General features: G+C 46.5%; 1 protein-coding gene across 1 annotated transcript in view; it reads left to right on the top strand.

Moving 5' to 3' along the window:
- Nucleotides 1-859: 859 nt before the first annotated feature.
- Nucleotides 860-12,755, top strand: part of LOC149330277 (uncharacterized) — a 132,531-nt gene continuing 120,635 nt past the window's right edge. Inside the window, exon 1 of the mRNA XM_089560882.1 lies at nt 860-1,252. The gene's annotated coding sequence lies outside the window, so the exon portion shown is untranslated. The remainder of the gene's footprint in view (nt 1,253-12,755) is intronic.

Below are 12,755 nucleotides of genomic sequence, written 5' to 3'. Positions count from 1 at the left end.
CTACCGTCTGCGAGTAGCATGCTAACAAACGCCACCAGCTTTTTTCTTAATGGGACTAGCAGTGTTTTCGCATTAAAATAAAGACTCTATTAAGTATTACGCTCGCAGTGGTTTTTTGGACGGCCTCGCATCGCGGGTACAGTAAACAAAAGCTTACGTCATATGCATATGTGAAACTGACGCAGGCTTTGTTTGTGTACCTTTTCTGTGCAATAATAAAGAAAAATAAGTGAAAGTGAGATCGAGAGAGGGAGATCGATAATAGAGTGGCCGCCCTTGTTTGTCTGATCTCCTGAAATAAAATGTTTTGCCCTTTTACTTGTTTTGGCGTCCACACTGCATGAAGCATGCACATGATCAGTTTACACAAGCACTTTTAACGAGGGTTGAGGCCTTATGTAAAGCACGAAAGGTGCACAAAACACTGAGAAATATCACCTTCGGTGGCGTCATGCAACAACCTTCTACGCGGTGAGTGAACTGCAAACGCGTGGGTCTGTTCGCACTTCGATAAGGAAGACTGCACTTATCTCCAGCTGAATATGATAACAAATAGCGCGATATTGCTGTCAACAAACGCTGAACATCACGAGTGTGAGTGTGTAGCAATACGGTCAACGGGAAATGGATTGCAATCAAAACGCCACGCGACCGGTCACGTGGTCAGTGTTGTGTTCGATACGTCACTGATACCGTTGACCTTATCGAGGTTTCAATGGAAAAGTGTTGGGGACATCCTATTCGCACCCGTAAGTTAGCCAGCCGAAGTCTTATCTCGTGATATCGTGACCACGCGTATTCCACAAGGTAGACTTCTCGATGATGTCTGTGACGATGTTTTTGTGCTTGTCAATGACGCCGGAGTCTTTCGCGAACAGTAAGCGCAGCCTACGCGGGCTCTCAGTGAAGGTACTCAGGGCGAAAATAGAAGACCCATCAGTGTGCTACTAGGACCTTCACTGTGCGGGTGATAAGATCGTTTTATTTTGTGACAGCAGATAACGTTTTTTTTTTCGCTCTTGTGTATACAGAACTCGGATTGTGTTAGCGCCCTTGACATGTGCATATAATTACGTGTCTTCCGATAAAACTTCCCGCTGTATCTGCGCGCCCGGAAACACAAGTTCCTCCGTGCTAGCACTGCTTGCATTTTCTTCCGACGACCACCGACAGCCGAAGATGGATGCTCTCGGAAGAGGATTTGTGTGACAGAGCTACCGGTCCTCTGTGGACAACGCACACAAAGTAGAAGGTGAGTAGAACTTGTAACGAATTTGCAACATTTGCGAGTTCGAAGGCAGAGTGACCGCCTTTGGGATCTGGGCGAAGCTCGCCAAATTCGTATACACCACTTGCATGAAAGCGTTGCTTCACTGAATTCGACGGTGATTGAACATTTGCTTGGGACGGAGTATGCGCGTTGGATTAACGCGTCGGCACATACATCACGAGGAATAGGGTGCTTGGAACGTCATTCCGTGAAGGACGTTTGTCAGTCTAAGTCAGCTTGACTCAGTGCTCGCATTTGCGCTGTCGGTTTTATTTCGAGTCATGAACCTTTTGATGATGACGATGAAGCTTACAGCAGAGTGAGGTGAGAGGTGCGATGTTTCTGGAACGAACGAATAATTGAATTGAATTCGCTCTTGCACTGTCGTAACTGGAATGGGAGGAGGGATAGAGTGACATACACGGGCCGGTACAATATTTTAGGAAAGTGATCTTGGTGTCTACTTCCTTGGGCCCAGTTTCTTTTCCTCGAAGTTGAGTTGAATTGAGGTGGTTATATGGTACCTTGTGATTAGGCTTGCGATTATTCTTCAGGCAGTTTCCCTACCCTAGGTACTAATTAAGATACCAATTAAATACTAGTATACTAATTAAGATAATAGATACTAATTAGGATCGGGAATTTGAGGCACAGATCTCTTACTAGGCAGGTCTACGTCGCCACGTACAAAATCACCCATAATACACATCAACTGCTGGTGTCACCATCTGAAGTCCAGATCAGAGTGTCGAAAGAATATTAGAAGAAGGCGCGAAGCCTCCATCCTGTATGACTGGTTTTCGCCCGAGCAAACAATGTCCTGATGTGAACCGTGTTGCGCCTTCTGTCCTCTTGAAGGGAGAAAGCAGGCCACACCTCTCCGCGTTGTAATATAAGCCTCACATAAGGTAATGTACAACATCACTGCACATACCACTACATGAAGAACAGACATTGCCAGGCCCTTTGTGAAGGGCTGATGGTTTATAGTTTATGAAGGTTTAACGTCCCAAAGTGGCTCAGGCCTTGAGGGACGCCGCAGTGACGGGCTGCGGAAATTTCGATCGCCTAGCGGTCTTTAACGCGCACTGACATCGCACAGTACACGGGCCTCTAGGCTTTCGCCTCCATCGAAATTCGACCTCCGGGGCCGGGATCGAACCCGCGTCTTTCGGGCCAGCAGCCGAGTGCCATAACCACTGAGCCACCGCGGCGGGCTTGTGAAGGGCTGAATATGCGAGGATTATACATTGCTCGCATCATCGGGGTTAGAACAACTACTTCCGCCGACATGTGCCAGTAGCAATGTTTCTGCATTCGAACTATACACCCTGTTGTGTCTGCGAAGGCGCCCGTGTGGAATGTAGCGGGCGCTTAGAGGGAACGACCATACGCCAGTCAGTCAATGGGGACTTGAAACGGCTAGCTACCCAAGTGCGGCGGCGTCGGCGGTGCAGAGGAGTGGTGTAAGCAGTGCCGGCTTCGAACGGGGGTCGGCTTACCGTTGCCAGCCGGCTGCAAAGGGAAACACACAAGCACCTGAGTAGGGCTATGAGGAGCACGCCGGGGTGATCGGACGCGCTGGCAACGCGATCGACTTACCATTCTGCAGCGTGGGAAACCACGGTTCCCATTGGAAGAGGAGTGGGGTGCGTGGCTCTGCGTGGGTCAGACGTGCAGAGACGGCTAGACGCGAGAAGACAGGAGACGGCGCTCGTCGAGTAAGCAGTGTTAGAACATGGTAGAGCCGAAACAGTCTGAACGCCAACCCAGGATGGGCGAAACCGAGTGAAGCCCCGACCTGCCGGACCAGCAACCGGGTCTCCTGCAAACCAGCGGTGAGCGGGCCCCCAGTTTCGCCTTCAGAGAGAGCTAGCAATGAAGAAAAATCGTTAGGCGGTCATCGGTGGATCGCTTGAATGGGTTAGCAGTCGGACGTTTGTTATATCCGAGGTTGACTCACTAAATTTCTTGTATTCGAGGTGGTACTCTTGGATTCGTTATATTCGTGGTACAGACAATGACAGTTCGTTATATAGGAGACGGCATACTGTGGTTCGGTATGTAATCCGAGGTTAACCCCTAAAGTTCGTTGCATCAGAGGCTGCATACCAAGGTTTCTTATATCGGAGGTTAACGTACGAAAGGTTACGAAAGGGTACAAAAGGTTATATACGAGATGGCATACTGCCACCTGCCACGGTGGATAAGTTGTAACCTTTCCACCGGGTTGTGGCCAATCTTCTTCCCACTGGCCTTCTGACCGACGGCGGTCGCCATTTCCGCTTGAAAAGAACCTTCTAGTGTTAACTCATTAACAACGTTTTGCCGGGTTACCGCCCTCTTGGCTCAGTTCTCGCTTCAGCAGGACCTCTAGAGTGCTACTAATTAGGTAGCGCTGTGATTGACCCCTGACAGGCGGGAACGTTATACCGTCTTACGCATCCGCCCTTATAAAAGTGGTCTATAGACAGTCTATAGACATCTTATTGACTCTACTGACTTCCTATAGATATTGCTTTTTGTCTATTCAGTGTCTATAGACTGTCTATTGACAGAAGTATACTAAAAGTGTATGGCCATAAATCTATAGACTGTCTATAGCATTTTATTGCCTATAGACTGTTCTTTAAGATTTGTCTATAGGCAGTCTATAAACTTAATAGACAGAAGTCTATAGACACTCTAATGACTGTCTAAAATTTTTTTCTAAGCGAGGTATGAGGAGAACTTTTGCGAATGCGGTATAGCGAAGTGGCTTGCGAGAGAGAGAGAGAGAGAGAGAGCTCTCTAATGAAAAACAGATTTTAGCCGGCGTGAATATTCGCTGACATGCCATTCTGAGAGAAGTGACAGGGGCTATAGTTGGTGGTTCATCGTGTGGAAACCACGCTGTACTTAAACAAGAAACAATTTTAGGACGACAGATGAAGCTCTTTGTCTTTCGTCCTAAAAGTGTGTCTTGTTTGTTTAAGTATAGCGCGGTTTCCACACGATGCCACTCTACGTAGGGGAACGAAGTGGCTTGAGGTCTTTTTAGTGCCTTGGTCACACTCATACATGGCTGGTTGGGTGGGTATCACAGGTAACTGAAATGGCTGAGCAGCTTTTCTTTGAAGAATCTCGTGACGTACTCAGGGACTTCTCTTCATAGACTCCCGGACAGCGGTTCAGGCGAGGCTGTCCGCCACTTAGTTGCCCAAGACATGTGCGAAGGGCCCATTGGAAAGGCATGGATAAGTCTCTGCTGTGCAGATTGTGCCCTAAGCACAGATTATGGGTTGTGTGTCAACGTTACGGAAAGTGTGGTGCCCACGCCTTTGAGCTTTAGCGTTGTGTTGGTAATTGGTGTATCCTGGTCGGTAATGAGAAAAATAACTGATTGGTAATGAATCTGCGGACAGACAAGAACCTCTGCCACCAATGGTATGTATCGTTTGTGGCTCGAAGAAAGCGAGAGAAAAAAAATTAACTCCTGATTTACATCGTAATACTAAATGCGACGTAGGCGCTCTAGCACAATATGCATGGGCAAGAAGGGGGGGTGGTGCGAATAAGACTTTTTTCAAATATAAACCAGTACGACTAGTGCAGCTTTGCTACCGAATCGAATGCAAATAGTTTAGCTAAAAACCGAATCGAATACGAATCGAATATTGAGAGAACCGAATCGATTGTCTTGGTTGGTTGGTTTATTGGGGTTTAACGTCCCAAAGCTACTCACGCTATGAGGGACGCCGTAGTGAAGGGCTCCGGAAATTTCAACCACCTGGGGTTCTTTAACGTATTGACATCGCGCAGTACATACGGGCCTCTAGAATTTCGACTCTATCTAAATTTGGCCACCGTGGCCGGAATAGTGAGAGAACCGAATCGAATACGAATCGAACTTTTTTGGTAGATATTCGCTACGCGTACGAATATTCAATGAACAATCGTAAGAAACAGCGAAGCGCTGCTTTCGAAATTATAGCTGTATCTGTTGAAAGACGCAGCACCGCTCTCAATTTGAGGGGTCACAACCCAAGGTCAGTGTATTAACGTCGTCATGGTCATGTAGTACGTAAAGCCCGGGATACATGCGACGTTCTTTTCGATGGTATTCGCGCGGCAGAAAACCTCGTGGCGGCGCGACGCCCGGCTGGAGATACACGCCCTTACAGAAAATTTTTTAGATAGTCTACAGAGTGTCTATAGACCCTTGTCTATAAAGTCTATAGATTGTCTATATAGACAAATCCTAGAGAACAGTCTATAGGCAATTAAAATGCCATAGACAGTCTATAGACATTCGATAGATTTATGGCAATACATATTTAGTAGACTTTTGTCTATAGACAGTCTATAGACTATGAATAGACAAAAATCAATATGTATAGGAAGTCAATGGAGTCAATAAGAAATCTATAGACTGTCTATAGGTCATTTTTTTAAGGGCGGAGCCAAGCAGCGGCCGTGCGGCGCCGCGTATCCCTCGACGCGAAAGCAATTGTGATAAACCGGTGGCAAATACCACTGCGCAATTAAGTCTGCGAGAGCAGCGACGCTGACTTTTCTGTTAAAATCACGAAAGTGTTCCCTTCGACACCAATGTACTTGCTTCAGCACGCGTGCATAATTATCCATAATAATTTGCGTGCTCGAATTGCACGGCGTCGCGTACCTTTGGGCGCCCGCTCAGCCGCGGACATCACCGGCTGCGGTTTTCTTCGACACATTCTATTCAAGAAGGAAACGCAGGCATTTAGATCCAAGATGCGGCCGTGTTCTCAAGAAAAAAAAAGGCGGTGTTTCATGTTTGATGTAGTGTTTATTTTCACGATAATAACATTTCCGTGCAAAATTACTGCATAGCTCGTCGGCCATGCTGGTGACGGCTGACAAAGGCAGCCAAACCGGAAGAACGGGCTTTCTCCGCTGCTACTGGCTCGCGGGTGCTTCCGCTTCCGGTCTCACCGGAAGTCGCGCGTCAATATCTGGCGGAACCAGATCGGCGGCGGGCGTTTTTCTCGAGGTCGGGCGTCGAGTGAGCGCCATGGGGCGAAAATGGCCGACTTGCAGCCGTAGAAACACTCAATGTATTCCGGCCTTAATGCGCGCAGGAAAAGTACGTTTTGCTGTTGATAATGCAAAATAATAAACTAGCGCCAAATCTGACTGCATGAGACAGGCGAGAGGCACGGCCTCCGAAATCAGAAGTTTCGTTTGCGACGTAACGCGGACGCAGCGCCCAGGATTCGAACCTGCGACCTTGGTCTCAGCAGCCGTGTAACTACTCAGGCACAATGGTATGCTGGGCAGCCGGTCAAAGCATGCTATTTCGGTCGTGCCGCTCGACGACGTTGATGGCGATGTCATGTTCGTGTCAGGACGAAAATCCCTCGTACATGTACTACTTCTGTGAAGCAAGTGTACCGGCGTTCCTTTGCTCGCTGCGTGATTGAAAGGGTATGCAAGAACAGCTGCTGCATCAGGTTCGCAGCAAACAAGTGCGCCGTTTAAAATTCCGGTGTTGAACAATACCACCTTTTAGTGTTCTAACTGAACTTGAAAAGTCCGCACACGATTTTAACAACGGTAAGTTGCAAAACTGCTTCGGGATTCAAGCGGGAAAGGTGAGCTCTGTGGGAACCAACGTAGCAACGATGGGCACGGCACAAAAAACGGGGGCAAGTCTCAGTTTCGCATAACCTGCAACTTACTGATCGATGCCTATTTTGAGAGAGCATTTTGTACTCACTGGAAAGAAAAATGACCGGTGAAAAGAAAAATGATCGATGTAACGTTAAGAGACTGCAAGCGGGCGGAGTAGGTGAGGGAACAAACAAGGATTAATGACATCCTAGTCTAAATTAAGAGAAAGAAATGGGCGTAGGCAGGGCATGTAATGCGAATGCGATAACCGCTGGTCCTTAAGGGCAACGGAGTGGATTCCAAGAGAAGGCAAGCGTGGTAGGGGGCGCCAGAAAGTTAGGTGGGTGGTTGAGATTAACAAGTTTGCGGGGATACGGTGGCTGCAGCTGTCAAATGACAGGGTAAATTGGAGATACATGATGCTGCTGATGAAAACGTAACGAATGTTTTGGGCCAAACTGCGCTGTATACTAATCGGGCGATTCGCGCGGGAAATAACATAAGTAGTGCAGTAACTGGTTAATTTACTACGTCCAAAGCCCTTACGACGCATTCTGTAGTTCACAGCCAATGATGAGATGCTAAAACATGTAATCTACGGCAGCAAAAAGCAATTGGTTTCTTTGAGACCCCGTCTCTTGAGCCTTTGAGACAGCTGCAAATTATCTAGAGGGGGTTTCGGAAAGCACTATCGCACGTGCGAACTGTTCGCACTATTTCTTGTGAGATTAAATCTCGCAAAGCATCTAGCCCTAATCCGCCAGCGGTCAGTTCGCGGGTAGACATCAATTGCAATAATAAAAAAAGGCCGTTGTTGGACAATAAGGAGATCGTCTATGAATTGGTCGTTAGGGATGGCGGTGTGGTCGGCATATTCTGTACCACTTGGACGAGGCAGGCCTGCTAATTCATCGTCCTTTTTCCCGAGAATTTCCGTCAGCTGGAGGCTGCGGATGATGTGGTTTTGCGTATTGGGGTCTTAGGGCCATTCTGGTTAAACTGCGAGTCGACTGTGCGGTTGCCATCATAATCATCATCCCAACTATGTCTACTCCGGAAAGAGGATCTCACCGACAGATCGACACTCTTTCATATGTTCGCCGCGGCTACCTTATTCCCGCGACCTTCCTGATCTCATTCGACCACCTGACTCTGTCTGTCCTTGCTACATTTACCTTCTCTTGGAATCCATTTCGTTACATCAAGCGATCATGAGTTGCCCGCTTTCTGCAATACATGCCTGGACAACGTAAAATTTGTTTTTCAGGAAAGGAAATGGCGCAGTATTTGTCTCACATATATCGGCGGACACCTGAACCACGCCGTAAGGGAAAAGAGTTAGGTAGGAGTGAAAGAAGAAAGAGAGAAAGAGGTGCCGTAGTGGTGGTCTCCGGAATAATTCCGACCACCTGGGAATCTTTTACATGCACTGACATCGCACAGCACACGGGCGCCTCTTGCGTTTCGCCTCCATCGAAACGCGGCCGCCGCGGTCGGGTTCGAACCCGGGTTCTCCGGCTCGGTAGACGAGCGCCTTACCACTGAGCCACCGCGGCCCTGACAACACCAGTTTCCTTTTCCTGACTCCAGTTAGGATATAAATAATGGAGTATGGACAGCTAATTTTGGTGGCATGTTTTATTCTTTATAATGATGCCGAAGACACTACTATGCATGAGTCACGATGTGTTATTCGGCTACGACCCCTAAATAATTTATAATCGAATTTTTCTGTCATGTTGTTTCGGTTTCAACGGCCGAACGATGGGTGTGACGTTAAAGAAAGGTTATAGATAACATGAAGCACGGAAAAACTGCGACATAATGGCTGCTTCATGATTTTAGTTCACTACAGCGCTAAAGCCAGCCTTCCTCAAGAGCCGGAATGACAACGTACGTAGAAGCACCGATTATATTGCAGTTTTCCATGCCCCACGTGAGCTACAACCTCTGTTTGACGTCACAGATATCATTCGGCTGTTGAAACCGAAACCGAAACAGCGCGAGGAAGAAATTCGATTGTAAATTATTAAGCGGTCGTAGGAGGATGCCACGCGGTAATCCGTGTATAATAATGTCTTACACCCCAATACACAAAAGAAAACACGCACCCAAAACTTTGGTCTTTATACTCGATTAACTCGCTATTGTTACCTAACCCACTTGGCTTTCTCCCTGTTCCTTAATAGTTAATAAACCTATTATCTTCATTTCCACAGTTAGCCTGAGCTGTTATGAATTTGAATTCATATCTTTTGTTTCGCTCCAAGTTTCTGCCTCACAGGTGAGTAGTAGGAAGATACAACTATTAATATGCATTTCCATCTTGAGGAAACATGATAAGTTACTAGTACCTGCCAGATGTCCCTCCCCCCCCCAATCTTATTCTTCAAGCTATTTCCCTCTCATCATCCAGATATGCTGCCACTACTTCCCCGAGATAGATGTATCCTGTGGCCACTTCGAATACCTCGCAACCTATCGTAAATCGTTCGTGTCTTCTGAGAACGATGACGGTCGGTGAGCATCAACACCGACACGACTGGGGGCTTTGTCCGTAAAAGGCTCATGTGCAGTTCCATCGAGACACCCTGCCACGTAAATCTAAAACTCCCCGTATTTCATGTTCAGGATGTTGGGATTTAATGCCTTTGTCATTCGGGCAGTGGACATGTGGCAGTGATTAATGTCTGAGGTCAGTTAAGCCATTATTTTCGTAGCCGTCGTCGGAAGGCAAGATTCATTGCGATTAAAAACCATGATGATAAATATCACCAGTGATGCAGTTGAATATAATTAGGTGGTTATAAAGATCCGCTCAAGAACGCAAAATACGCTCCGTACTAGCTGTTCGGGTGTATTTTTATTGAAGCACTGAAAGGCTAATTAAGTTGGGGAGTGATAATGTTCAGAAACTATCGAGGCTTCTCTTTATGACGTCCCCTGGACACGGATCTTTCTAATGGTGTTTTGCGGAAATGCGGATGATTCTCGATAATTTAAACCTGTGGGAGCGGAAAATTCTTTGAGTTATGTGAAGTTCAGATTAACACATTCGAAACTGAACGCGCCAAACTGTCAGTTCGAATAGACCAAAGTGAGTTTAAAGTTCCTGTTCCGTGCAAAACTAGCGTTCTAGCTTTTTTGTTGTTTACCAACAATGAAAGTGCAGGCGAAAGGAAGTGTAACTTTGTAACAGACTTCGGGAAAAGCATAAAGGGATATTAAGCCTCAAAAATTGATCGCCGCTTCACAGGTACCTAGTACGTCCCAGATATTAACGTGGTTGCTTTTTTGGCCTGTTGCAAAACGATGTTCGACTTTGGTCTATGATTTGGTCGAATAGTTAAGAAGGTTTATGTGATGCATATTGGCCGATAAGCAACGAAGGCAGTGGGTTCGGATCCCACCACCAGCATGCGATTTTTTCTTCAGCTTCGTAATCAATTGTATTTAAATAGTTACCTATTATTCTCCCATTGATGAACGCCAGAAATGAAAAAAAAAGAAACATCCCTTATGCAACTCGGTTTCGATGACTGTAGGCTTGCGTTCTGTATATCAAAACGAGCCCGTCTTTTCCCTTCCTTTGTCGCTCAATAGCTAGCGGGGACCTCAGTTCTAGCAGTCTTGATGACGTAGTTAGCGCAAGAGGGTTCTCGCACAGCTTCCGCCCTCACCGTTCGATCACATTTCATGTGACACTCGCAGTAATACAGGACGTACTACTCCCGCCGCTGTGGACAAGGGTGGCGCTGCTGAACACCCTTAAGTTTCGGTTTCACTACGCATAAATACCGCAGAAAGAAGAAGATTAAACAGCCGTCGTCGTAGCTCAGTTGGTAGAGCATTGTACGCGAAATTTGGGGGTCGTGGGTTCGGCTCCCACCGGCGGCAGGTGGTTGTTTTTTTCCTGCGTTCGAATCAATTATCTTTCAATAATTACTGATTAAAATTCCATCATTGAACACCAGAAATTAAAAAAAAATTCCCTGTGCACTTTAGTTCCGGTTACTGTTGCTTTCCGCCATATACGTCATAATGAGCCCCTCTCTCCCTTCTCTTGCTTGCTCATAAGCAATCAAGGCTTTTATGCACAAAACCAAGGCTAGGACGCTTGCCGTTTTTCTTAAGACAACACACGGCGAACGTTTCAAGAACGTTCCTTCCTAAAGTTCTTCAGGCATTCGTTGAATTGGTTTGCAGGGCAGCGTAATTGCTACGTTGGCACGTAAAACGTGCCTCATCTGGTCAGTTCATTCTACTTTCAGCGTATCGTCACAACCATATCCAACATTCTGGGGCAAAAATTTTGAAAATTAACAAATTGTTAGATACTTTGATGGAAATATTGCAGGTAATGGTCTATTCTTCTGATGTAGCGAAATCTTTCTGTTAAACTGTTTTCATCGATCGCATCGAACAGTTAAGACTGCCATAGAAAACCAATGGACAATGCTTTTGATGGCAATAAAAATGTTAATAGAAAAAAATTCAAGACTGCCGTCGGGTCATCTGCGGATATATTGATTGTTATAGTGAAATCTTAGATCAAAAATCGCGTTCATCAAAAGTTCTCCCCTCAAAAATTCTTTTTTTTTTTGTAGAATTGTTAGGTTTGATCTCTAGGACAAACCGCACACGAGGGCCACTGGACACAAGATTGACTAACAGCCAGTCTACCGCAAGTTGAACGACTACAGCATAGAACAAAGCAGAAAGCGCACGCATAGGCAATGCCAACTACTCACTAAGCAATGACAACTACTCACTGTCACTAACAGCGACAGGCACTAGAGAAACAGAGGTCATTGATGACCTCGCTGTCTCGAAACGCGACAGCCATCAGTCACGCTTTCAATGCCGATCGCTTAGAAATACGCGCCTTGCTTCTTCTACGTTTGTTTGTGTAGCTTGTATTCGGACACAAAGGTATCGGCTCAAGCAAAGTTAGCCTTTAGCGAGCTTTGTATACCGTGTCGCTTGCAATCGAAAACCTCAGGACGTGACTTCATTGCCTTTCTCTGCAAACAATGAATCGTGTTCTGTGCCGAGTATGATCCGTAATTTCCGGGATACAGTGCACAGCTCGTGTGCAGTTTGTGAGGCACAATTCAGGCCGACAGAAAAGAAAAACCATTCACACTAATCACGAATAACAGTGCCGCCGCGGTGGCTCAGTGGTAATGGCGCTCGGCTGCGGACCCGAAAGACGTAGGTTAGATACCGGCCGCGGCGGTCGAATTTCGATGGAAGCGAAATTCCAGAGGCCCGTGCATTGTGCGATGTCAGTGCACGTTAAAAAACACCAGGTGATCGAAATTTCCGGAGCGCTTCACTACGGCGTCCCTTGCAGCCTCTGTCGTTCTGGGACGTCAAACCCCGTAAACCATAAACTATAAACCTGTTTGGACCGAAGTGACGTTAGTTGGTTCTTGACAGCTGTGCAAAATGACCATTAGTACCGGAAGTCAGTAGCTGTGATCAGACACATATTTAAACGTGGGAGGTTTCAACGTGGGAGCGCTCGTCTTTGTGTCCCCTTGCTTCGTCTGTCGTTTTGTTCGCGCTGTTCCCTCCCACGATGTATCAGTACAAACTCGCCCAGTTATCCATCCTTCTACATATTTCAATCTATATCCGAGATCTGAGTGACTGGATATTCTGCCCAAGCCTGGGGTATGTTTTCACCGCAAAAAATGCGGGTACTTATGCTTGGTAATGGAAACGCATTCCCCCTTCAAAACAAACCAAATTCTAGTAGTTACGATAATTTAAACCGAGATTTCAATCTGCTATAGTGCAAATAGAATACAAGTATACGGTGCCTACCCCTACCCCTCCCCCCTTA

This window comes from Amblyomma mixtum, chromosome 9 (assembly GCF_055824585.1).
Source record: "Amblyomma mixtum isolate Tamu chromosome 9, ASM5582458v1, whole genome shotgun sequence".
In the NCBI taxonomy this organism is placed as follows: Eukaryota; Metazoa; Arthropoda; class Arachnida; order Ixodida; family Ixodidae; genus Amblyomma; species Amblyomma mixtum.
This window is presented reverse-complemented; position numbering and strand designations above follow the sequence as displayed.